At 41.3% G+C, this 25,154-nt stretch overlaps 1 protein-coding gene across 4 annotated transcripts in view; it reads right to left on the reverse strand.

The window, feature by feature from the left end:
• LOC110831512 (puratrophin-1) overlaps positions 1-25,154 on the reverse strand; it is a 370,795-nt gene that overhangs the window by 25,074 nt on the left and 320,567 nt on the right. The window lies entirely within an intron of this gene.

The raw sequence follows: 25,154 nt of genomic DNA on the forward strand, positions 1-25,154 counted from the left end.
TCTTAAAGTCCTTTCTAACAGGTGTAAAACCACAAGGGCTTGTCATGTTTGTGTGTCTGTCCGCACGATTCAGATACGTAACCAGGTGGACAGATTTTGATTAAATGTTGTATGGACGTTATATCACTGGAGGCTACTCAAACTTCAGCTTTTCAATTCCGTGCAGTCGGCAATACCAATATGGCGGACGAGCAAATTTGTGAGGTAGGAGTGACATTAGAGGCTCCTAACGCGACGTATGGTAACATATCTTGAGAAAAGTCCACAACTTTGGTGCAGCAATTCTTCGTACAACTTCAAACAACATGGCGGCCGCGCGAAACAACAAAAAGGACTTTGTCTCGACCACGGAAATTCGGTTCCATGACCACTTACGCGTGCATAATTTAAAAATGCAGTTTCTACATCAAAGAAAATACCTCGCATCGCCATTACGAAAATCGTCTGGTTAATGCTATTCAGAGAAGCTATAGTACGCTCATCTGATTATCATACAAAACAAACAAACGCACTGAACAAAATGCAGTCGCGGAATGTTAGAGCAGATGGCGCATGAAGGTTGTCGCTGTGCTTTAGTTAAACAAGCCGCCTGAGGTTTGCAAAGACAATGAAAAACTGCGAAGTTATCAGACATAATAGCCTATTGAAACCTGCGCTGTTTGTCCGAGAACGATCTCTGCGTTGCAGAAACTATAATAACTTAAGTCCAACTTCAGTGCAAATTCCAATACGACTAAAATAAAATAGGCCTATCACAATCACACAAATCACTCGGTAAACCATTGTCTTTCTATAAAAGTTAGTACTCGTTCAGCTGATCAAAAGGTTCCCCGCCTTTTACATTAGCCGAAATTTCATCAACGCATTCACAACAGCTCACCACTGAATTCTACCCTCAGTCAGATCACTCCAGTCCACAATGTTTCGTTAACATCCATTTTAATATTATCCTCCCACCTGCGCCTAGGGTTATAAAATGGTATTTTTCGTCAAGTTATTTTGACTAAAATATCTCCCAATCTCCCGTTCATCTCATTCTCCTTTATTTAGTCGTATTATTTTTGTAAAGGACGCCGTTTGCTGACATCTCAAAAATGCTTACTCATAACCCTGAAAATGGAAGAAGTAGGTGCAACATCCCAGAATAAAGGCGCCTTCTGTAGAAGTTTTGTTTGCAAAAGACGTTTTAAAGTTTGTATTTTGCCGCGTGTAACATTTTGAGCATGGCTAAACGTATTTTAACCCAATTTTAATCTGGGAAATTTTACTCAGAATCTTAAGTCATATTCCAGTTTTGTTTGAAATCGGACATAAACATCATGAAGCACCTTACGCATGCGTTTTTGCGAATGGGCGTGGTTGTGTGGGGAATCCCCATGTTACCATGGTTACGTGGGGAATCCGCCGGCGATAATCCCAGCCAGCCACACCCAAGAGAACTCGCGCCATTAGCAGTAACATGAATCCTAGATTGACCGACGCATCAGAGCACAGTAATAACATAAATGAGATGACATACGGTACTAAGTACGTGGCACTGAGTGACGTGGTACATGAAAGCTATAATAGCAACACAAGTATGCCAAGCCACTTCTGGGCGTTGGCGCCACGTATACCTGTGGGTGTTTGCAGACCTGTTGGAAGAACGACGACATATTCACTGTCGTAAGAACGTCAGATCTCTCAAGAACGAGGTATAGCACGTCAAATGATGATAATAACGTCCAGAATCTCATGTCTGATTCTCTACATTTGTCCACTGTTCGTGACTAAGCGACAGTTTACATTTACAAAAATTTGCAGAAATTTTCGATCACTACTTGGCTTTGCCGTTATACGAGCCATCGGCTTCGTTCATGAACAGGACAATGAAAGCTTCAGACATGAGTAACATTGGCGTCAGACCGCTCACTATAAAAAAAACAGTTCTGTTGTTGGGGCAGCTGGCTGAAATAGTTTGGGGTGGCAGCATCCGGTCTGTCTGCCGGCTGTTTCGCGTCACAGCCCATCCCCCACGTAGGCACCACACCTCTTCTTTAATCTTCCGTCCATTAAGAAAATCCAGACTGTCCCCTCATGACATTCGTAAGCCAGTGTGATAGACAACAGAGCCGCGATGTTTATTTGTAACAAACGGCCTCCTTCCAAGCAACATGAAATATTCATTTAATAAATTTTATCGAGTTTCAAGAAAAATCTGAAAGGAAGAAAATATTTATATAGATTATAGTCTTTCTCTCTAATTATTTACGAACGATCACTCTGTATATTTCGCCATGTTTCTCTTTCAGAACACGTTTTTCCATGAAGAGCCGATTTGTGTATGCAGTTTTAGAGTCTTAAGAAACAGCGCAAAACGTCAGAGCATATTTATAGTTGCAGAGTTTTTCAAATCCTTAAGGATTATTGCTGACAGAATCTTTGAAACACTTAACCAGTCCTTCACTGTATGCGTACAATCCGTCAGCGTGCTTTTCTTTGTAATATTGACAGGACACAGGAAATACAGTCCTGAATGCTCCAGAAATAAGATGAGGCGCCTTAGAAAAAGCTCGCAAACTGGTGCCATGATAATCTCTGAGGTCACCAAAATTACGATCAAGACTTTCATTTTTCAGTGAAACGTCAATTCCGAGTCGTAGTAAAGGAAATTCTAAAACGAAAGAACGCTGTAAGATCAGTCTATCGATAAAACTTTTGACACATTCATATGCCTCAATCTCCTTGATGTAGTATTAACGAAGTTCCATGAAACTTTTATTGGATTTAAAAGTGAAGTACGCGTTTCTCAGATGTTACTTCCGTGGAACGCAAAGCAGGGTTCTAATGGCATCATGTCACATCTAATAAAGCAATATCTAACAACGTATGTCTGGATACTGAAACTTCTAATGATTCTCAGAATCCAAATAAGTATTTCCTACACCGAACTTTTTACATGCAGTGCATTAACTAACTGCATAACTCCACAACGAGCAGAGTCTAGGTTTTCGCACTTCGCTAAACTTGTTAATAAATCCAGAGCCTTTTTAAGGTTCATTATGGCGTTCACAAGAGCCTGTGTTTCGACCCTATCCGCCAGACACTTCATTTCAGTCAACACCCTACTTGCCAACAGCATCCCCCCCGCCCACAACTAAGATCTTACGCAAGGGAATCTCCTTTCAGATTTTCCAGCTCACGTTTTGAACGCATTTCTCGACCCCATGCGTGCTACATGCACCTGTCATTTAATTCTCGCTGATTTAAACATTCCAATAAAACGTTTAACTAGCACAAATCACGAAACCCATCATCATGTAATTTCCTCCCCTTCGGATCCAAATATTATCCTCGTTCTCAAACACCCTCAAAGAGAAACATCTCCAAGCCACAAACAACAACCGGTAGAATTTTAGTCACCTATATTTAAATATCCAAGCTTTATTTTTTATATTTATTTATTTTATTTAGTGTTCTGTCTGACGACAGGTCCATATGAACAGGATCCTTCCATCCTTTTCTCGGACTGGGACCTGTTCATATACGTTCTTGGCAGATGATCCAGAAGTGGTTTGCCATTGCCTTCTTCTGTGTGTGAATGGAGTAATTGTTGGGATGCCACGGAGGAAAACTCCGTGTTGCCTAGACCACGGCCTTGCCCAACACAAGTTATAAATTCGAACCCGAGACCCCAGGATTACAAGGCCAGCGTTCTAACCGCTAGACCACCTCATCTTAATATTATTTAGTGTTCTGTCTGACGACAGGTCCATATGAACAGGATCCTTCCATCCTTTTCTCGGACTGGGACCTGTTCATATACGTTCTTGGCAGATGATCCAGAAGTGGTTTGCCATTGCCTTCTTCTGTGTGTGAATGGAGTAATTGTTGGGATGCCACGGAGGAAAACTCCGTGTTGCCTAGACCACGGCCTTGCCCAACACAAGTTATAAATTCGAACCCGAGACCCCAGGATTACAAGGCCAGCGTTCTAACCGCTAGACCACCGTGGCTTGTCATCCAAGCTTTACAGGGTGAAAATGTTTAATGGATCTAAGGCCCAGGAGTGCCCCAAGCTGATACAGATTAATCCCTTCGTAGCCAAATGGTCTCTGTGGGCTGTACAGCGCATGTAGCAGATAGTAGCCAGCTCTGGACGATCTCATATCGTGGTGGACCACTTAACATCGATTTGCAGACGTTTATGTAACGGACGGACTGGTCTGGATTTTCTAAGGGTCACGTTTACAAACAATACGCATTCATCTACATTAGAATAGCCCGTGTCTGAACTAAATTAAAAATGACAGAACGTAGAATAAATATTCAATGAACCACAGTTCAAATACAATTCGAAGCTTGCTAGGACGACCACAGAACCACCAAAAGGACATGGCATTGAACCATATTTCCATAATTTCCTCAGCCATGTCTGCCTGATGGTTCTTGCACCTAATAATACACTATGCAGTAATGCATTAAGCTAAGTAATTGATAATTACAAGACATGACGATAAGCGGAAAACAATAAAAAATTGTAACGTCGCATTATTTCGGTTTCAGAATCTGATTTTAATGATATTTATTCATTGTTTCTTGCAGCTCAATAGCGTAGTCAGATGTTAAAACGTCCCACTTAATGTAGTTTAAGACGATTAATCTAATGTAATTACACACATTAAATAACCGTGCTGTATAGAAATCAATTAATTACGTCAGTAAGACCTATTTGAGAAACCTCCTGTCCAAGATCAGGTAGTTATAGTCAACAAAATTAAGGACGGAAGACATAATGACAATCATAAAGTGTGTGACGCAATCTGTTCTCTTTTTAATCAAGTATTTACAATTTTCGAGGCAGGGGGTCATTCAATTGTCATACAATCTGACGCTGTATAACTCAAAGGCAGTTTTAAAAGCTGTCATTAACCAAATAATTAGTCAGATACAATACGGCGGAAGGCTCCACCGTAGCAACACTTATTAGGCCTGCATATGACGTGTAAAATTGGCGTCCAAAAACCGTTGTTCTTCAGCCTATGACGCGTGGTCTCCATACAAACTGCTACTTCTGATTTATTAAGTAATTTAATTCTAAGAGTTCCAGTCAGATTAGCAGCAGGAAGAAGGTTGTTACACGACATTTTAAATGGACAAAATTGTTCGCTTGTCAACTTAACAATACGAATTAACAAACTCCTTCCTCTAAGAAAACTGGAGTTTATAGTTAACTTTCTTAACCCTTTGAAGCCGAAGATCGTCTGAATATTATTTATGAATTCAGTCCGTACCGCGAAGAAAACACTACACCTCACCATTACGAAAATCAGCTGGTTAACCCTTTGAAGCCGAAGCTCGTCTTCATAATATTTAAGAATCCAGACCGTACCGCGAAGAAAACACTTCACTTAACCATTAGAAGTCGAATCAGGCGGTACCACATAAGATTTAACAAAAGAACATCCCGGTCAAAGCCTTAATTTGAGGTTTACACAGCGGTGAGTCTGAAGATTTTTGTCTTCTGGGTTGTTGCGCTGAATAGTCTTGAAGTTTACCCACGTTTCAGAGGTACTTACTGCCTCCAACATCAGGACGATTAAATATTTCGTTCCTTGCAGTTTCTTTGAGGAACAGCTTCGGAAGTGGGCATTAGCAAACAAGAAATAACTCTACAGGCCTAATTATGCCACCTTATCAGGCTTCTAGTTGGAATTCTTGATTAATTCGTGTGCAACACCCACAAATACCACTACAATTACGTGGCAGATTTACAAAAACGTCGAACATGTGCCTGTCCCAACATCAGGCTCGCCAGAAAACAAAGACTCCGACATTAGAAATTCGACATGGCCACATTGATAAATAAAACGTATCCATCAAATACACAATTTTTTAGTATGTAGTTTTAAAGTTGTATAAATTTATAACCAGTTATGATCATTACACATGTAAATATATAATCACTACGCAAAAAATAACATTATTATTATTATTATAATAAAAAATAAATTAACTTCATAACACGTTTTGAAAAATGCTGCAATCATTTCCAGTACCAAGGTATTCGGAATGCGCGTGTGATTGCGATATGTCGCTGCCCGTGTCCCAGTCATTCTTCCGGCACGCCTTTGTATTCTAAAAAGCAGCTGGAAAGATTAAATAAAAACTAAACTCGACAAAATTTTGCATTCGAAAAGTTCAAAAGCAAAACAAACCAGGTCGTTTCAGATCGCACTTATCACTAGGTTATCTACTGCTCCTTCATCAACAGGACCAGTAATTTCAAAAGAGTCGAAATATTAAAACCGCTTTGGTTTAACTCTACAGCGTTAACTTTATTTTCAGTCAGAAGCCACGTTTAGACTTAACAACATTCAATAAGTCTTCCTCCCTTCCTGTAGTGCAATGCGAGAGACAGATTTTACGTTTTCTCAGTTGCGATCGCCCTGATGATGGAAGCAGCAAATGCCTCTGAAACGCCCCTGTAAACTTCTACCAGACTACACGGCGCTACAACCCAGAAGACAGCCATCTTCGTAGCCTTCCTTCCACATCACACAGTTCACGGTTGAAAATGAGATCTATAAGCGCACGGATACACGACACTTTTCAGGTTCTTAACAAATAATATCAACTGTCGAGATTGTGTAGTCTTAAAGACGTATTTGTGCTATCAGAAGATGAACACAGAGATCTACGAGAAGTTCCGGACAGCGTCCAATGTCTGCAGCATGCCCGACATGCAGGACTTCCTGTGATTGGTTATCATCATAATTATGAGATGGCGAGAGCTGAACTAACTCTTTAAATGCTGCATACATCAAATATACGAGACAAAGGGAATTAGCCATTCTCATAGACCTTGACAAAATTATCAATGGTGAACTTCAAGCTTCCCCGGGATGCCAGTGGTATGACTGAGGGGAAAATGTAAAAAAATTCGACCACCCGAACGGGGATCCGAACCACGCACCCCCTTAAAGTGTCACAAGCGAAACGCTGGTTATCACCGAATTTTTGAGTAATTCAGTCGTGAAACTAATCTAAAGACAACCTCTAAGGTAAAGTTCACTCATTCTCATCAAATGTACCGACCATAACTTGAAATTTCCCTTAAATTATGTTTCATTTTATGTTCGTTAAACAAAAAAAAATAAGTTTCGATTTCACCTATTTAAGAAAGCCATCACGCATTACAAAGAATTAGAGCACTAAAAATTCCAGTTTCCATAGTGAAAGGTAACAGACAATTAAGCCTGAGTGGAATAATTAACAATTACAATGGCCCCACGGCTTTGTCCACATACAAAATACCTTTATTTCTAATTTCTTTACCGCGTAATCTGGTAGAAGTTTATCTCAGTCGCTTACAGCCTCCATCGCCCTTATGACGGAGGCAGCAAGCACCTCCGAAACGTCGATAATTTCTTACCAGACTCCACGGCTCAACGTAACAAAAGACAGCCATCTTCATATTCGCCGCCGTCAGAACCTGAAATCTCAACCACGCACTGGTTGAAACAATGAAAAGAGATTTGTCATTCAGAAGAAGGGCCTACTTTTCGAGGAGGACATCGTGAGTACACTTGTTATATAAAACTGGAGGTTGCAGTACGTATGGCCGGCCGCATATTTTCACAAGCCATGACTACAAGAATGTGACCTCCTTTCAGCACTACTCCACAGTCTAAAGAAAGCGCATTCTCACACACACTCGTACATAAACACGACTAGCAGTGGGCAGTGACCGACAGTTTGTCGCCATTGGTAATACAACAAACGCTTTCTTTGCCATGTGTACTTCTGAATTTCCATAACTTTTCAGGGGCAAACACGAAGTCAGCGAATCCCTCACTTTAAAAGCAGTGGATTTGAGTCTCTCTTGCCTAAAACTCACTTTCCCAGGAAACCCTCCACATACACATGAAACAGCCTTCTGCTTTAAATGCTGATAGTCGCTCAGCTCCACCTTTTTATAAGACAAGAAGTTCTTCATGTACCGGGCACTATCCTGAGCCAGCTGAATCCAATCCGCATACGAAAGGCGTGTACAAAATTTATTTTAAAGTCTGCACCTGGTGTTTTTACAAAGGACCAACAACGCAAAGGTGTGTGGGAGTGGAGGTACTCCAGGCATTGATGACCTTGGCACTTCATGGAGCTGAGTGGTTAGCCACATTCCCCGGTACCCACTAGACAGGGGACTGGGTGGGCCTCAGAGCCGATTTGGAAGAGCGGTGACCCAGAGAAAAATCTTGCCCCGCTGGGAAAGAACGCCGGTCGTCCAGCCCGCAGCCTAGTCACTGTACTGGCTCTCTTGTTCGGGAGATACACGGTTCGAACCTCGACTGAGCTCCACTGTACATCATAATTGATATTTCTCGCGGTATTCGTCGGTCTCTCCAGGACGGTGGCTTTAAACAGAACACGAGCGCTATCTTCTAACCCCCTGCCAAGTTCGATACTTTAAGATATCTGCAACTGAAACAGCGTCGTTAAACAGCCACTTAATTATCACCGCCAATGTTAATCACTTTGCCATTCAAAATATCCTTGCGTGAAACTGTCTCTCATGTTGGGGCGTTGGGGGTGTTTGTGAAGGGGTGCTGAGAGGAATATTTCGACCTAAGAGGGGTGAGGACGATGAGATGGGTGGTTCATGTAGCACACATGGGACAAGGCTACGCGGCGGACAAAATGTTGGATGGGAAGCGTGAATGCTTGAAAGTTCTAAGCGAAGACGACAAGATAATATTAAAAAGTACCTTAAGAAAACAGGGCGGGAGGGAGTGGACTGGATTAATCTGGCTCATGACAGGAGAGGGTGGCGGGCTGTTGCGAATACTGTAATGAACCGAGATCCGAGCGACTGTCAGCGTCTCAAAGACTCAGCTCCACGAAGTTAGTTACATCTTCGCAAGGTACATTCGCAGAAAATTCACATCTTCCAAGACACGACCCCAGACGAATTTCTACACACATTACGAACTCACATTCTCCGACGGCGTTCCTTAATTATGGATTCAACTGGCATCAGTTCCGCTTATGGCACAAGCTGTAAATGTAAGTATGAGTGCCCCCCCCCCCCCCCGATGCGATTTCGTACCTCGCTTCACAACAACAGTCCCCGACACTCTCCTGAGAACAATACAAAAGTACAGACTATTGGCGCCGAGGGGTATGAATACTATAATGAACTCCCCTTAGTGGCAAATACAATGGGCCGAACAACCTCTTTGTGGTCCGCGCGTTGTATTCATAATGTGTTAGTAATTTGTACAAATCCTCGACCTGTAAACGAATAGAGAGATTAATGCGTCCTTGGTGCGTGCATCCCAGCTGAATCCTCCGACACGTGACAGACACAGATCCAATTCACACGACGCACTTCAATTATACGCACTACAAAGACGAGACTTCTGCAAGTTCAAATAGAAAGGATGCCTCTCTAATTCAACAGGGTTAAAGGGGATGCTACATAATATAAATAGGACATAATTAAAAGGTTTTATTCTTGTCTGCAATTCGTTTAACATATCAACCGCAGAGTCCATGGGATGCGACGAACGAGAATGGTACCTCCGGGGACGCCGGTTGGTTGAATGAGACTGTGGACTGAGGCTCTGGCTTCGATGTAACGATGAACAATTTTAAAACCTCAGTCAGAAAACCAGGTAGATTGAAGTATGAAACGCCAAATGTCCCAAGACTGTGGAGTTTTGAATCTCAGGTAACCTACTTCGTAAGTTCTTTGCGCAATTGTATTTAGACGTGGCCACAGCACGTCTGTAGCAACCGAGTACATAAAGTGTATAAGGTGCGTGATGTGGGAGTGTCATCCATTCCGCTACGTGCCAAGTTGGCTGTCGATAAAATGGAGCGTTCCGACACGGGGCGTCGGATAAAACGGAGTATCGGTCGGGTAATCGTGACTCGACTGGAATTTCAAAGTAACGGAATAATGCTATTTAAAATTTCATAAGCGATTAAATCCTCAACACATACCACACATTGGACTGCGAAATATAACGTTGCCCCTGACTACGTAACTAACTCTAAGAAGCATTGACCATATTCAGAAGCTGAGATTCGCTTGTGGGTGGGGCCTGGAAGGAATTCCCAGCACCATCCTGTGGGACGAGTTTACGTTGTCGCCTGCTGGAAGAGGTAGCTGTTCCTTGTCATTTCCCTTCTTTAAATTAGGGGTGGGTTAAATCCATTCTCCAATGTCCCTCGAACAAATTCTTGAAGATTTGGCCCGCACTTTGACAGCGTGAGAGAAGCTTCAGTGCTGTGATACAAGATTCTTTTTCAGTACACACAAGAATTAAGTCAATGGGTAGAATGTCCTCTCTTTCAGGAACGACGGTGTATAATATTAAAAATGGAGTTGATTCAGCTGTCTCACGATATGGTCCTGACAAAATATGAAATTCGTTGGCCACGAATGACCTTAGTTTATGTAGTTATTTATAACTGCAGGTCCAGTCATCATTTTGACTGTGGGGAAAAAAGCACAGATTCCATTTAACTAAAGTGTGGCATACGGAACGTAACTGGCCTGAATAATCGCGTTATCCCACGTTAATGTGTATTATTCCGCACTATGCATGAGGTATCTGATATCGGTACTAGGACGACGTTGTTGGTACAGAGTGAATACATTATATTACAACGGAAATTGGATTTTATTTTAAGTGAAATATGATTCCACCCCAAAATGGTTGGTACATAGCGCGTTCAATCAACAGTGTAAACACCAGAGGACAGCTGATATATACAGGCAGGGCAGAATATTCTGAAGTAACCAAATCCAAAGCATCTCTCTGCTGCTGACAAGGGACGAGGCAGGAATGGAGACGTCTCTTGATATAAACGTCGCAAACCTCAGTAGATCTACTCAGAAATGTGAATACGTGATTCAAAGATCTCGAATGGGTGTGACAAGATCATAAAACGAAGAAAATTACAAACAATTTAAAAATTAATAATAAAAGTAGTGAAATAATCTGAATTACTAAAATCTGGTGAAGTCTTTCCATTGGGTTACAAGATGTTTCCCAATTTCGTTAACACTTCGTTATATGAAGAAACGAGAAATGTGTGTCGATCTGAACTAAACGTTTGTGTCTTTCCTACACGATCCTAAACCGGCATACCGAAAGCAATAGTTAAGAATTTCAAGTACACAAATCGCTCGTCCAACTCGGGTTTACTTATTTATTATTTATTTAGTGTTCTGTCTGACGACAGGTCCATATGAACAGGATCCTTCCATCCTTTTCTCTTCTCGGACTGGGACCTGTTCATATACGTTCTTGGCAGATGATCCAGAAGTGGTTTGCCATTGCCTTCTTCTGTGTGTGAATGGAGTAATTGTTGGGATGCCACGGAGGAAAACTCCGTGTTGCCTAGACCACGGCCTTGCCGAACACAAGTTATAAATTCGAACCCGAGACCCCCAGGATTACAAGGCCAGCGTTCTAACCGCTAGACGACCTCATCTTATTATTATTTAGTGTTCTGTCTGACGACAGGTCCATATGAACAGGATCCTTCCATCCTTTTCTCGGACTGGGACCTGTTCATATACGTTCTTGGCAGATGATCCAGAAGTGGTTTGCCATTGCCTTCTTCTGTGTGTGAATGGAGTAATTGTTGGGATGCCACGGAGGAAAACTCCGTGTTGCCTAGACCACGGCCTTGCCCAACACAAGTTATAAATTCGGGCACCGCCGGGAATCGAACCCGAGACCCCAGGATTACAAGGCCAGACCACCGTGGCGGTCTGGTTTACTTATACGCGCGCAAAAACATGGCAACTATTATTTTCGTAAAGCGGACAATCTGAGTGCCTACTTCACGTGCGAACGCGTGTTCTAAAATATAACGCTTAATATAAGAATATTTCCGTTTGCCATGCGAAAATATCATGAAGTGTAGGGTCTTATCGCGTTCATATTTTCTTTATACCTCATGTACAGAACGGTGAAGCCGTACGTGTGTGTAACCTACGTCCCTCGATGGCCTACCAACACGGGATTTTAATCGGCCACGTTCGATTTTGCCCATATGAGCTGTAAGGTGGCCTCGTGGGTTCTCCGGAAACCTACCTCTGGCGTTGGAAGAGGGTGTCCTATATATGGTCATATTCCTCGCTGTTTACTCAAGAACACGTGAGTCACATGCACAATGTGTGCGTAAGAGCGAAACCCGTATACGGTACGTATTACACCAACACAGCTCTGGACTGAAGGAGCGCCCTCTTCCTGATGTTTCTTGGGTCTACCTACAGAAGAAATCGCGGTCAACCTTCTGAACGTCTGTCCAGACACATCTCCGCTACAGGCAACGCGCAATTCTTGGGAAAATCTTCATATTATAATATAGGACTGCCTCAGAACCAAACTACCTTTAATTGAATGTTAAAATACGTCTTTAAACAGGACCTATTGCTCAAAATATACTAAATGTCGGCTACAGCTCTGAGAAGGCCGTTATAGTTAAAATTAAATGACTGTCGATGTTGATCATCCGGCTTGTAACCGTGTGGATACTACCGCCTCCCATCTTCAGTGCTGATATCGTTTCGACAAATGGACTAATTCTCTGACGGGAACTCTTCCGCGATTTACGATCTTAGCGGGGAATATTTCCGAAATCCTCTCTCGTCGAAACTGAAAAGATGGACTGTCGCATAGAACAAAACCCCTGACATAATTTCGTCTTAATAATTAGGACGATCATTTATCATGCCACTCAAATAGGCACGGGTTCAGTCGATGCGCGCGGAAGTACTGAGATGCCGACACAGTTACGCACACAAGCCGTCTACTGTCCTTTCCATTTAGATATCGACGAAACTTCGTCTCAGAATGTACTAAGAGTATACAAAATAAATATTTGTACTGTAATGATGACGCATTCATCTTTCAAAAGTTTTGCGTCCACTATATTTCATCCATTCAGCCGTTATCCAAAAAACACTAATCTTACTGTACTCGGGACTCTTTCGTATATAAATGTGTCTTTCAGAGCACATAGTAAAACAAACCTCGAACATATAATATTCCATCCAATTAACACTCAGACAAAACACTTACTTCAGCTTTATTATATATTATTATTATTATTATTTCCGTATTAGGACATCAGCCGGCATAATTACAGTGTGAACCTTATTCAGATGTCTTTAATATAAATCGTATTTAATGTAACTACGTTTATATTAGAGAATCTTCTACACGTATATTTAATAACTTAACAAACAATTCCACCAATAGAATGGCACGTGGCTAATCGTAGTTAGAAGCTGCCGCCTTTATGTGACGTTAGATGGTGATATTTTCGTGATTTTCTTCAGACAAAACCAGAAATATTCCCCTCATTAAAAGGATCAAGACGAAAGTGACTTAAGTAGGTCTGAAGCCGCTACTGCGTTAAGCATCTCTAACGGCGTTTCGCAGGCCTGAAACACTGGTGAACTTCTACCAGAGTAAACAGCGATACAATCCGAAAGACAGCCATCTTAGGGCTCACTGCCTCGAGAACCTCAAACCTCATTTGCATCCAAAATTGTTTTTTCTCCTCAAAAGTTACATTTAGAGGCTTAAACTTATCGCAAAATATCTCCGAGCTTCGGTGACCTATACAAACGCACATGTTGATGGCCGGCCAGCCGAAGTACGGCGCGAGAGGAGAAAGGTTGGCGCGTAAGGCGTCTTTACTCCCCTCCCTTTCCCACATCCCATCTTACTGTGACGCAGACAAGGCTCACAGATATTTTGCCAACTGTTTCGCATTACAAACGCGCAGTTAAACAACACCAGAATCAACGAGCGAATGCAAACTGCGTTATCTGCCACAATGATCAGGAACCCCTAGACACGATGAAAGTTTGTGGGTTGCATAAGGAGGGCGGTTCTGTTTGAACAGAAACTGTAAACCACCCCGTGTTCGCGAGCAGATGTTCCGTGCGGGAAGGAAGATGGGATGAGGCCTTCTGTCGGCGTTCAATTGTCACATGTGCTGGCCGCATATCGGCGCACATCTGTCTGCCATCCCAGGTCAAGGATCCAAATCCCAAGGCTGGCTACAGCCTGTCTTTTGTTCTCCAAGAAGTTCTGATCTACCGACTGGCCACATGAAAACATTTGAGGCTCTCGTACTGCAACGTCGCGTTGACCCGAAAATCTGAATGGACAAACGGTGAACCAAACCGCGGGTAAGAATATAATATCCAAATCTTAAACAGGTAAGGATTGGGTCCCTGGACGACGGCGGTTCGATTCCCGGCACGGGCAAGCATTTCTCCCTTCTCATCTTCCTGCATATACAATTCTGAGGGTAAATCGGCCTGGGCGTGAAGCTGGCCACTCACTTCACTACTACTGTGTTTATATTGCGTGGAAATGTACCTCCACTTTCCATACGTCGTCATGACGAACTGCTTAAATTGTTAAGTACAGATAAAATTTAATCTGGATTCAACTGCCTCAGGATAGGAGCCGACGGTCAGATGTTGTAAGGCAAAGAACCATTGGGTTCTGTAAACATAGGGGAATTCCTGTGCCAGATAAGCAAATATCAGTTCTCAGGAAGGCCTGTGACCGAATGTTTTGCACTCCTGCTTCATATAAGAACGACCCCGGCTTGAAAAATCGAGTACCCTGACAGGGTTTCGGTGGCTCTCCTCAGTACATTCAGGCAAATGTCGGGAGAGTTTGTTAAATTAGGTCTAGACCGCTTCCACACACGCGACCTTCCAATTCACTGTCAATTAATCATCTTAATACATAAACCACAGCTCGGTGGAGTTAGTTCAATCTATACTAGTGCAAGAATGCATCTCGTACAATCCGAGAACTTTCAACTAATGGACATAAGAATTGTCTAATCCGGATGTTCTTCCTGTCAATGTCAACGACGTAAAACACGAGCCAAGAGATTCAATTGGCCCTACAGTTATCGCTGATTCCAACGGTCGCAATTGACGTTTATCCACCGATCCAAAGTTATTTACTTCACATTGTAGTGACTTATATCTCATTCGCTGCAATCGTCTGCACTGCTTTAAGTTTTATGATGTGTTTTTCTGGTCACGAAAACGAGATATATTCTGTCATGCCAGAACTTGTCTTCCGGACTGTGACGTCATGTGCGTTTCAGGTAGTTTCCAACGTTTCGGAAGGAAACATCACCTCCATCTTCAGGATTAATCTCATCACTGTAGCTATCAAATACATTTTTCTTCAATAAAGATCACAATAAATCTACTTTAAGAGTTTAATCGTTACAAGGACCTTACTGTTAGCGCAAATATTTCCGTCGAATTTCATGAGTTAGACAGGCTACTAGCTGAAAATGTGGAAATGCACTCCATCACTGAAACGGTGATGATGATACGAGGGTTTGCCAGCGTCGTTCACAAGATTGGCCTAAATATAAGTGACAGCTGTAAGAGGAGAGAGCGGGGTGCCAGGGAGGGGGAACTTCTGAGGCGTCCTCCATTCATAAGAATGACTCTCTCTGTTTTCCACTGGTTCATTCAAGAGATCTTCGCACCCCCGCAACCCCCCCCCCCCTTACATTCTTCCATTTACGCAAATAAACTGACATCCAGTCGAAAACCAGTAACAAAGATTAGAAATAGACTTTTTTCGAGTATCTTCAATTACAAAGTCTTACGTTGTTACAAGACGCTGCTTCTACTGCAGAGGTTTTGTAAAACTGATTTTAAAAGCACTCAAAATTATCTTGAAAAAGTTAGATTTGAGGTCCTCACGAAAATAATCATTTTCCGGGATGTTGCGCCCTGTAGTCTGAGAGGAGCTTACTGCCTCTATCATCACGGTACCTCATCGCCATGACAATGGAGGCGGTCATCATCGAAAAACGCGCAGACCAAAACAAAGAACGGATTTTCCCAAACGTAGTCAAGGCGGTGTCGAGTTCACAGCCACGACCCGAATCTTCTTCCAGAGATCGATTGAGCTCGCGGGGACGGAATGACGTCACATCCGCCCTTCCTTCGCTACCCCGTGCAGTCCGCAACTCCCACAGCCAAACCAGCTACAGAAAAGAGGTCACGCACAAAAAGAAACTCCAGAGAAGGAACGGGCGATGATTGAAGAGATTTCAAAAGGCTTCATTATGCACAGCGCACGGACACCGGCATCCGGGTACCTCATATAACGCGTTCACGCCCAAGGTCGCAGTATTTCATTACCTCTCGTCCACCAACTTACACTCAATTAATGGAAGTCGATTTGCACACGCAAATATTTATTACAATAAGCACCCAACATTAAATTCTTACGACAGTTGTTAAGAACGCGCCTAATTTAGCCTACAGGTGTTACTGAGAGTGTTCTGGGGCATGTGCCAAGCAGCTATCGCCAATTTAGGGGTCATTAAACCGCGACCCGTGGGCCTTTAGAAAATATATATAATGACGATTACATAAAATCACTTCTAAAGCGGTTTTGTGCCAAGAGAGACGCTTCATAAATTGGAATGATATTCTTAAAATCATTCATGATTAGGCATTACGATGCTGGACCGTCAATAAAACTCCGACATCCGCAAGAGACGAAAAGTGAAAAACATACCAGAAGACACAAATTGTATCAAAAGAACTGGAAATTAGCCTTTCGCTACCATCCTCGTGGACGACGGGATACGGGAAGACCTAGAAGTAGATGGAAAGACCCAAGAACAACTTGGGCTTCAAAGGAATAAGTCTTGAGGCCTACGTCTTGATTATAATCATGAAGATGATGATGATGATGGCCTGTGAACCGCCGATACGTTTTGTACACTGTTAGTAATACTGTGTCATCCTACACCGTAAAAATTAAGTTACGTGATGTCAGAAAATTTCAAATTTCTTGACATGACCACGTACAAATATCAGCAATTGTTAAAGCTAATAGTCGAATCAAGATCTAGGACGCGTCTCGTTCACATGTGGAGCGACGCCTTGCGATTAGCAACGAGACAAATTACACCTCGTAATGAAATATTATTTAAGCAAAATCAGGTCAACGGCCTCACTAATTAATGATTTTGTTACAGGAACTGAGTAACATGTCAATCTGTTTGTAACAGTGGGTCTAATTTAATAAAAAAATTTAATGAATTGCTAATGCGAATCAATGAACTGTACTCATTTGCAACATTGCAGCACACAAGCCGATAGACAGATTAATTTGGCCCCTGGTCTCAAAAGGTTGATAACCCCTGCTCATATCTTCAGTCCATCGCTCTTGGCCGACATCTCTTGACAGCAACGTGTCACAAAACATGTTACTGCCGTCAGTGGCGGTTCTATTAACTTAACAGAAGAACAAATAATATGGCTTGTTACGAAGGCCCCAAATTTCTTTCTCAGTAAAGAATTTAATAAAACAGCTGCAAATTGGGGTCCACTAATTCTGTTGGTATATAAGGTATATAAGTATCTGTGCACGAAATTTCAGCTGCTTTCCACAATTTCTTGCTGATGAAAATGTGAGGCAAAACTTAGAGTTAACTACGTGTTGACTATAAGGTATTGTAGATGCGTCATATTGTGACAGTCAGTAATCAGCCACCATCCAAAGCAGTACGTACACCTCCGATCTCTCCAAATAAGATTACAATATTACTTCTTGGTCCATATACGAACTTCGACATCAATACGTAATACGAAATTAACATATTTGCGACCTGGGATACCACAACAAATGGTACTACAACGAATGGTGAATCAATATAAAGGACAAAACAACAGAAGAAAAATCATTAAAAATCATAAAAATCATTAAAATCGTAAAAAGTAATTCAGTAAAAAGTTTATATATAATACACCAGAATATGGCTACATTTAGCCGAAACATGTTGTGTAAGTTCCATATGCAAATCGAGTACTCGATAGGGAACATAATATGATATTTTAATCTTTTAATCTTTTAATTTTATTGTGATTGACGGTTATTTTTAAATATTTAAATTTTAATACGTGTTGACTATTAATTCCATACATAAACAAAGACTCAGCTAAAAGAGAAATTCCTTGCCTATTACGGAAATCAAACGTTCATCACCGTATTCACAGGATCATATCCGGAGCCAGTTCAATCCAATCCACGCCCATCCATTCCCTAACATTAATTCGCCTTACAGCTCATACACAGCAAATACATACGACAGTCGAAAAATTTGTGTAACTGCAGAAATAACTTGAGAATTATTTCTGCATGATAATTTAAAAGCAACTCACCATTTTACATGACTGTTACAAGCGTCACAAACACAGATCAGTGAAGTAACTGTAATTATTACGTAATAACAAACCACGAACGATTCTTAATAAACTTGAGCGATGCCGATTCCTTTTTCCACCTCGTGGTATGACGCTGGTCACTTCAGCAAGGCTGACCACAACAACTTTCACTTACAGACTGAACGCGGTATCCATCTGCTTCATTACAAGGCCGTTATTCGTTCTCACTTGCCCATATGAAGGTCGCTAACGATTCGAAACAACTGTACAACAGCGAATTTGTACCGCCCACATCAGTAGCAACAAATCGGATTCCAATTTCTACACAAATAACTGCATGTCACAAAAGTGTAGTTATTCTGTATAGTACAGGAACATAGCCGGTGACAGGTTAATTCATATTGGCTCTGCTTAATCCCCTTCAGAACGTTGTCCTTCATAATTAATCAGCTGTATTTGAAATTACAGAAACCATAAGCCACATTTGTTTCGAACTGTCAGAAGCATCGTTGTGACGTGATACGATGATATGAGTGGGACATGCTTCGGCAATGTGGAACACGAAAAATTCATACAAAATTGTAGTCAGGAAAACTCGACGGAAGACTCTATTTTGGAAAACTAGGAGCAGATGATACGATATTAAGATAAGTCGTTCAAAAGTGGTCCATCAACGTGGGAACTGGACTCAACTGGTTCAGGATACGGAAAGAGTAGCCAACTGTTGAAAGCGGCAATGCACTTCCGGTGTTCCATTTTAAAAGGAGAAAAATTTTCATGAAATACGTGAGACAAGTTTGTTTTTCGAATGAAACAAAACAAAAATACAGTTATGGGACACATTGACTTTAAATTTGTAATGCGTTATTTTGTGGAAATCTGCATATGCCTATTAATAAACAGGAGAGGTGGTAGGGGGCAGGCCCTTCGAAAATTCCTAGGACTGACCACAAAACAAGTTGTTTTTAAACTCATGTCTAATCCATCTTCGTTTTCAGGCCAAACGACAGCTGTTTTGTACGCGAAGGTCGAGGCGACTGGAGGACATTTCAAATACAGAATCGAAAACAGGTGCATAATTATGTTTAAGGTAGCTTTGTTACGAAATGTAACTGCTGTGTGCAGCAATTTTAAATTGCAGCCAGAAGAGATCAGTTTACAATTTTAACGAAAGTAATAAGTTGCCAAATACAATCACAGTGACCTTTTTTTTGGCGTCCGGCTTTTTAATCAAAGACGTGAAAAATAATTTTGATTTTTGAATGGGCGCTGCGATGCCAGTTTCAAGTTTTTGTAACGAGTGGTATAAATTATGGAGATAAATTATAAAATTTCCTTCTGCGTGTACTTAAGAGCAGTGGCAAATGAAGTCATTCCTACGTGCAAATAGACTTTCCTATGCGTTAGGTCAATTCCTGTCTAACTTAATGTCACAAGTTTCCCTTTGAAGCCGAAACTCGTCTGAATAACATTTTAAGAATCCAGTCCGTACCGCAAAGAAAGCACAAAACTTCACCATTAAAAAAATACAAAATGAGGAATATTTTTTTTCGGGAATAATCGCAAAATATCTGCAAACCTGAACTACGTCACAGTAAGATCGGCTGGCTGACCGTCAACATGAGCGTTTCTATCTGTCAACGAACACCAGACATATCTAACGAAAACACAGAAGTTACTTCTGGGCTTGAAAGGGCTAAGCGACATCCACGTTTGGTTCCAGTTCCGTTACTTTCCTGCCAATATTCACTCCACCGTAACCACGTGCTCAGCACAGTGTCACTCCTCACTCCTCAACTAGACCTTCGCATCTGACCCGGTCTCAAGGCAGAAGTGAACAGTCGGTCGTTTCCATAAGCAAAGTGAGCTCCTCCTGTTAGCACAAAATGTCGCGGTGTAAAAGATGGCACTCCTGTTTTCTATTCAAAAATTCTGGGTTCGAATATCGACATTAACACAGACTATACCTGCGGTTTCCGTGGTTTTCCTTATATGTGTTACCGGCAAACTATGAAATCCGGCAATGTATAGAATGCCTAAAGTCAGTAGGCAAAGTATGAAATTCAGGCATTCTATTATAAAATTCCTAGAACTTTTAGGCAAAGTATGAAACTAACAGCTTATTGGGAATTTTATAAAATGCCTCAGATTCTTTAGGCAAATTATACAACAAAGATGTTTATATAATACGATTTATACAGTTTTATTTTATATTTTCAAAAACTTGATATAACACCTTTTTTTAATTCTCAAAACTTTTGTTATGTTCAGATTCAGTAGCTTTGGTGTTTTCGCGACTATCTTGAACAACCTCCATCATGACAGCTTGCCCAATCGACTTTGATTAATTTCAATTTCCACAACCAAACAATATTAACATTACGATGTATTCCATACTCTGTCTACTGACTTTAGGAATTCTATACATTGCCGGTAACATATACACCAGTCAAATGTTGAAACTGGCCGTCATAATGGCGACTATCATCCAACAGCGTCCTGTTTTCAAACACCGAAACCACTAGAAAATTTGTTTTTGTAGGCTATGTTCTAATCTTTACGTGTTTAGGAAGGGAGTGGTTAAGTGTTCTTTCAATTGTCATTTCAATTCCCAATCAGATTAGGCACCCAAAGTGTTCACCAGTTTCGTCGTACAAAGAAACATCATCTCAACACGTTGGACGACAATAAACAAGATACAATCGGAATGCATATGGCGTCATATATTAAGGTACAACATGACACGTTTTCCAAGTTAAAATCAACAAGTGTCAGAACTCTTATCAAATACATTCCACGCTTTCAATTATGGATTAGTATGTAAATACAACATACGTATGTATATGTACCCTTGTGATAAATCTACGCTGATATACTCATTGGATTGGATTGGATTGGATTGGATTGAAGACCAATCCTTACATCCATACAAAAGAGATTAAATTATACGCCGTAATACCTATTTTAATCTACGCTAAATTATGGTCACAATGGCGGCTTGTTAAACATTAAATACGCTTTAACGGTAAATAATTTAGAGATCTGTATCGACGCCTCGACGATACAGTGAATGCATCGTATTACATACTTCGTATCAACGTAAACACGCTAATTACAGCAGTTTACGGTACGTGTAATCCGTTCGAATGCACATAGCGAAGTAAGCTTTATTTACAGTTTCTCATTAATTACTTGTTACTGATAAACTGTGCTTGTGGGTATTTTCGTTCGTAAATTTGAAGAAGCAGATAGCGGTTTCTATGCCCGAGAGACGTCTCCTGGATCTCACCCGCGTCTTTTCAGAACGCAAACATTCTTTCGTTCAAAACCAGCGTCTCCTCAGTTACCATCTAGACCAGTGGTATTCAACCTGGGGTACGCGTACCCCGGGGGGTACGCTAAGACATCTTAGGGGATACGTGAAATTTAAAAAATATATATATTATTTTATGATAAACACTGAATAATCAGTAATGTAATTTATTTAATTTATTTTAGATGTAGATTATATACTATGTATAACTTGAATTACACACCAACAACTTTGGGGGTACAAAGTTGAAGAGAAATTATATCTGGGGGTACGCGAAGACATCTTAGAGGGTACGTGAAATTTAAAAAAAATATTATTTTATGATAAACACTGAATAATCAGTAATGCAATTTATTTAATTTATTTTAGATGTAGATTATATACTGTGTATAACTTGAATTATACACCAACAACTTTGGGGGTACAAAGTTGAAGAGAAATTATATCTGGGGGTACGCGAACACAAAAAGGTTGAATACCACTGATCTAGACCAGAAACAGCAAATACACGTAGCATATACCACTGTTGACCGCATTCATGTTTTCATTCTTTTCAAAATTTTGCCAAACTCAAGAACTGGAAGACGGACAGACGTGACATGCCCTAAGGTCAGTCTTCGTCACTCTCTCGTAAAAAAAAAGGCAAACTTCCTTAGTATTTAACTTAATTTTCTCTTGTCGGCGTAAACAGGAATATTATTTTTGTAAAACATTTCTCGTTCTATCCTGGTATTCTGCTTACAATTTCTTCCTAATGGTAAAATATTTCACGGATTCAATGCAAATTATACTAAAACTGCGCCTTCATTTCTCTGTAATATTCTTCTTGAAAAATAACGAAATGTGCGCAATTACTCGTCTGTTATTGACAGTGCAATGGAAAGTATACTGATAGTTCAGTTGTATTTCATAACATTTCAAGAGTCCGAGAACAAACACATTTTCCTCTAAGAATATACAAGAACGCGTTGAACACTGATCCAACGAGGGCTATAAAATACGCGGAGAATAATAACGAAAGAAAAATATCATACCGTTAGCAAAAACAGTAGCACGGATAACTTTCACAAATTACCTACGTTACGTCAATGTGCCATGACGAATACCAGCAACTATGGTCGCTAAGCGCACGTCGGCAAAAGATTTACAGCAATCCCCAGCCAACTGCGACTTCAAGTGTTTCCATTTGTACCCAGTTTTTTTCAGAAATGCAATCCCAGCGACTGGCGGGTGACAGATGTCTCTTCAAAACCGTATCGAGTGTTCAGAACATGTAAATTTGCAGAAGAAGTTGAAGGAATCTCGTCACACAGAATTTCCAACACGCGAGAAATAACAGATGAACCGCATAAACCGCATTTCAGTATGCACACTTTCGAATCACTCGCGATGTGAGGTTGTACATTCACCGCAGACACAAAATTTACGGAGGAACTATAAACCAAGCTACGCCGGAGTAGCTCTGTATAGTGACTACCTACGGAGTGGACAACCGGGGTTCGATCCCCGACGGGGGCAGAGGACTTTTCATTATATTCGTCTGACATATAATATTAAGTGAAAGGTTGTGAGGACTGAATGTGTCCGAATAATTTGTTCTGTCTCGGAGCTGTAAATAAAACTTAAATTTTAATGACACGTATAAGCTTGCATTGTCACTGAAGGCTAATGTACAGTCGTTCACAAATTTAAATGAAATTTCGGGTAACTTGGCTACTCCTTTGGTTTGTTCACGATAAAAAAAAAATGGACCTTCGGGCAACGCTCGTCATTTGTTTACACTTTCGGATGAATTTTAATCGATGCTGACGCGTATTTATATTAAAGTCTCGCCACCAGACAGCATCTTTTCTTCAAAATAATTCAATTCTTTCACTGATTTCTCACTAGTTTCGAATGAGTGGAGCTATACCTCCATGACACGAAATACAACAGTTCTTGGGGGCACCGACGTTTTATTACGACGCGTACAAAAACCACAGCAAGTAAAAATAATGATACTTTATAAATTAAAATGAAACACACACATCACATCTATCGTACGTTGTATTCCGAATGTATGGTCACTTTAAACTGAATAAAACCATCTGTGTTTTTTTTTTCTCAATTGCATTAAGAATACGTCGAATTATACAATCCCACGCGAATGAATTACCACCAGAAAACTGGCAAATTTCGCAGTTGAGTGGTTCGTTTCCACAACTGTTCCGACCGCAATTTCACCAGTCCGCATTTCTCCGGGTTACGCAATTTCACCAATCGCACACTTACCCTCAGACGGGGCATAGAAGACGCCCTGGCCATCGAACCCCGACGCCTCGCCGCTCGCTGCCTCTCCCTCTCTCTCCTGTATGACAGATGCGGCCATGTTTCTTCAGACGGTCCGGGCACTTCAACTCCAACCCCCGAATTCCCAATCTGACGCACAGCCAACAGACGGCAATGTTTATCCTCATCATCAGTTAACACCACCATTTTGTTCACATACGCGACATTATGATACGCACTGCGGCTACAGAGACGCAACACGCGCCCGCGCACTAACGACCGACCGCCTCAACGCTGTGAACAACACTGAGTACTGACAACTTTCTCCGTCTGCCTGCAGTTCGCGCTACTGCTGCCCCCTGCGTGTTATACTGACCCGCAGTCATCCCTACTTTATAGACTTTCCCGCAGTTTCATACAACAGCGAAAATACTTATGAAGCCTCCGGCTTTACTACGTTTGATCTATATCAGTTTCTTGTTCTGCCAAACACAAAGTCTTTACATGGGTAACAATTCAGCCCCCCCCCTTTTTTTGTAAAATTACCGCCGTGTTAACTGCAAGGTATTTCAACAAATGCTTTCATTCCTTATCAATCTTGACAGCCGGAAAGCTTTCACTGGTCTGGTAATTCGATATTTATTTATTTAGTGTTCTGTCTGACGACAGGTCCATATGAACAGGATCCTTCCATCCTTTTCTCGGACTGGGACCTGTTCATATACGTTCTTGGCAGATGATCCAGAAGTGGTTTGCCATTGCCTTCTTCTGTGTGTGAATGGAGTAATTGTTGGGATGCCACGGAGGAAAACTCCGTGTAGCCTAGACCACGGCCTTGCCCAACGCAAGTTATAAATTCGGGCACCGCCGGGAATCGAACCCGAGACCCCCAGGATTACAAGGTCAGCGTTCTAACAGCTGTCTTTGGAGACTCGTACCGAGGGAAGTTTTTGGATTTTAACCTAATTCCTGTAATTTCCTAGCCGAAAATAAATTCTGCCTTGGCGCCGTGTTTCCATCCCGAGAAATATAATTCATCTTCAGCGGCAAACTAACTCACGAAAGTTTCTCGGATTTCCGGACTTTTTTTTTCATAATATCCTCTTCGAAGCAAACAATTATGTATTTGTAGGATTTCAGGTTTACACGACTGTGAGTCTGAACATTGTTTGTCTTCTGCGTTGTTGCGCCGTGTAGTCTGTTAATATTGACCGACGTTTCGGAGTTCTTCTGTCGTACTTAGTTTCTGAGCTACGGCAGCCAGCCTCACTTTTCCCGGAGTTCTAACCCCTTATATTCTCTTCAAGGAATAACAATGCCAAGTAT

This window comes from Zootermopsis nevadensis, unplaced genomic scaffold (assembly GCF_977971745.1).
Source record: "Zootermopsis nevadensis isolate Lab colony 2312 unplaced genomic scaffold, Znev_1.0 Znev_ptg000011l, whole genome shotgun sequence".
Classification (NCBI taxonomy): domain Eukaryota; kingdom Metazoa; phylum Arthropoda; class Insecta; order Blattodea; family Termopsidae; genus Zootermopsis; species Zootermopsis nevadensis.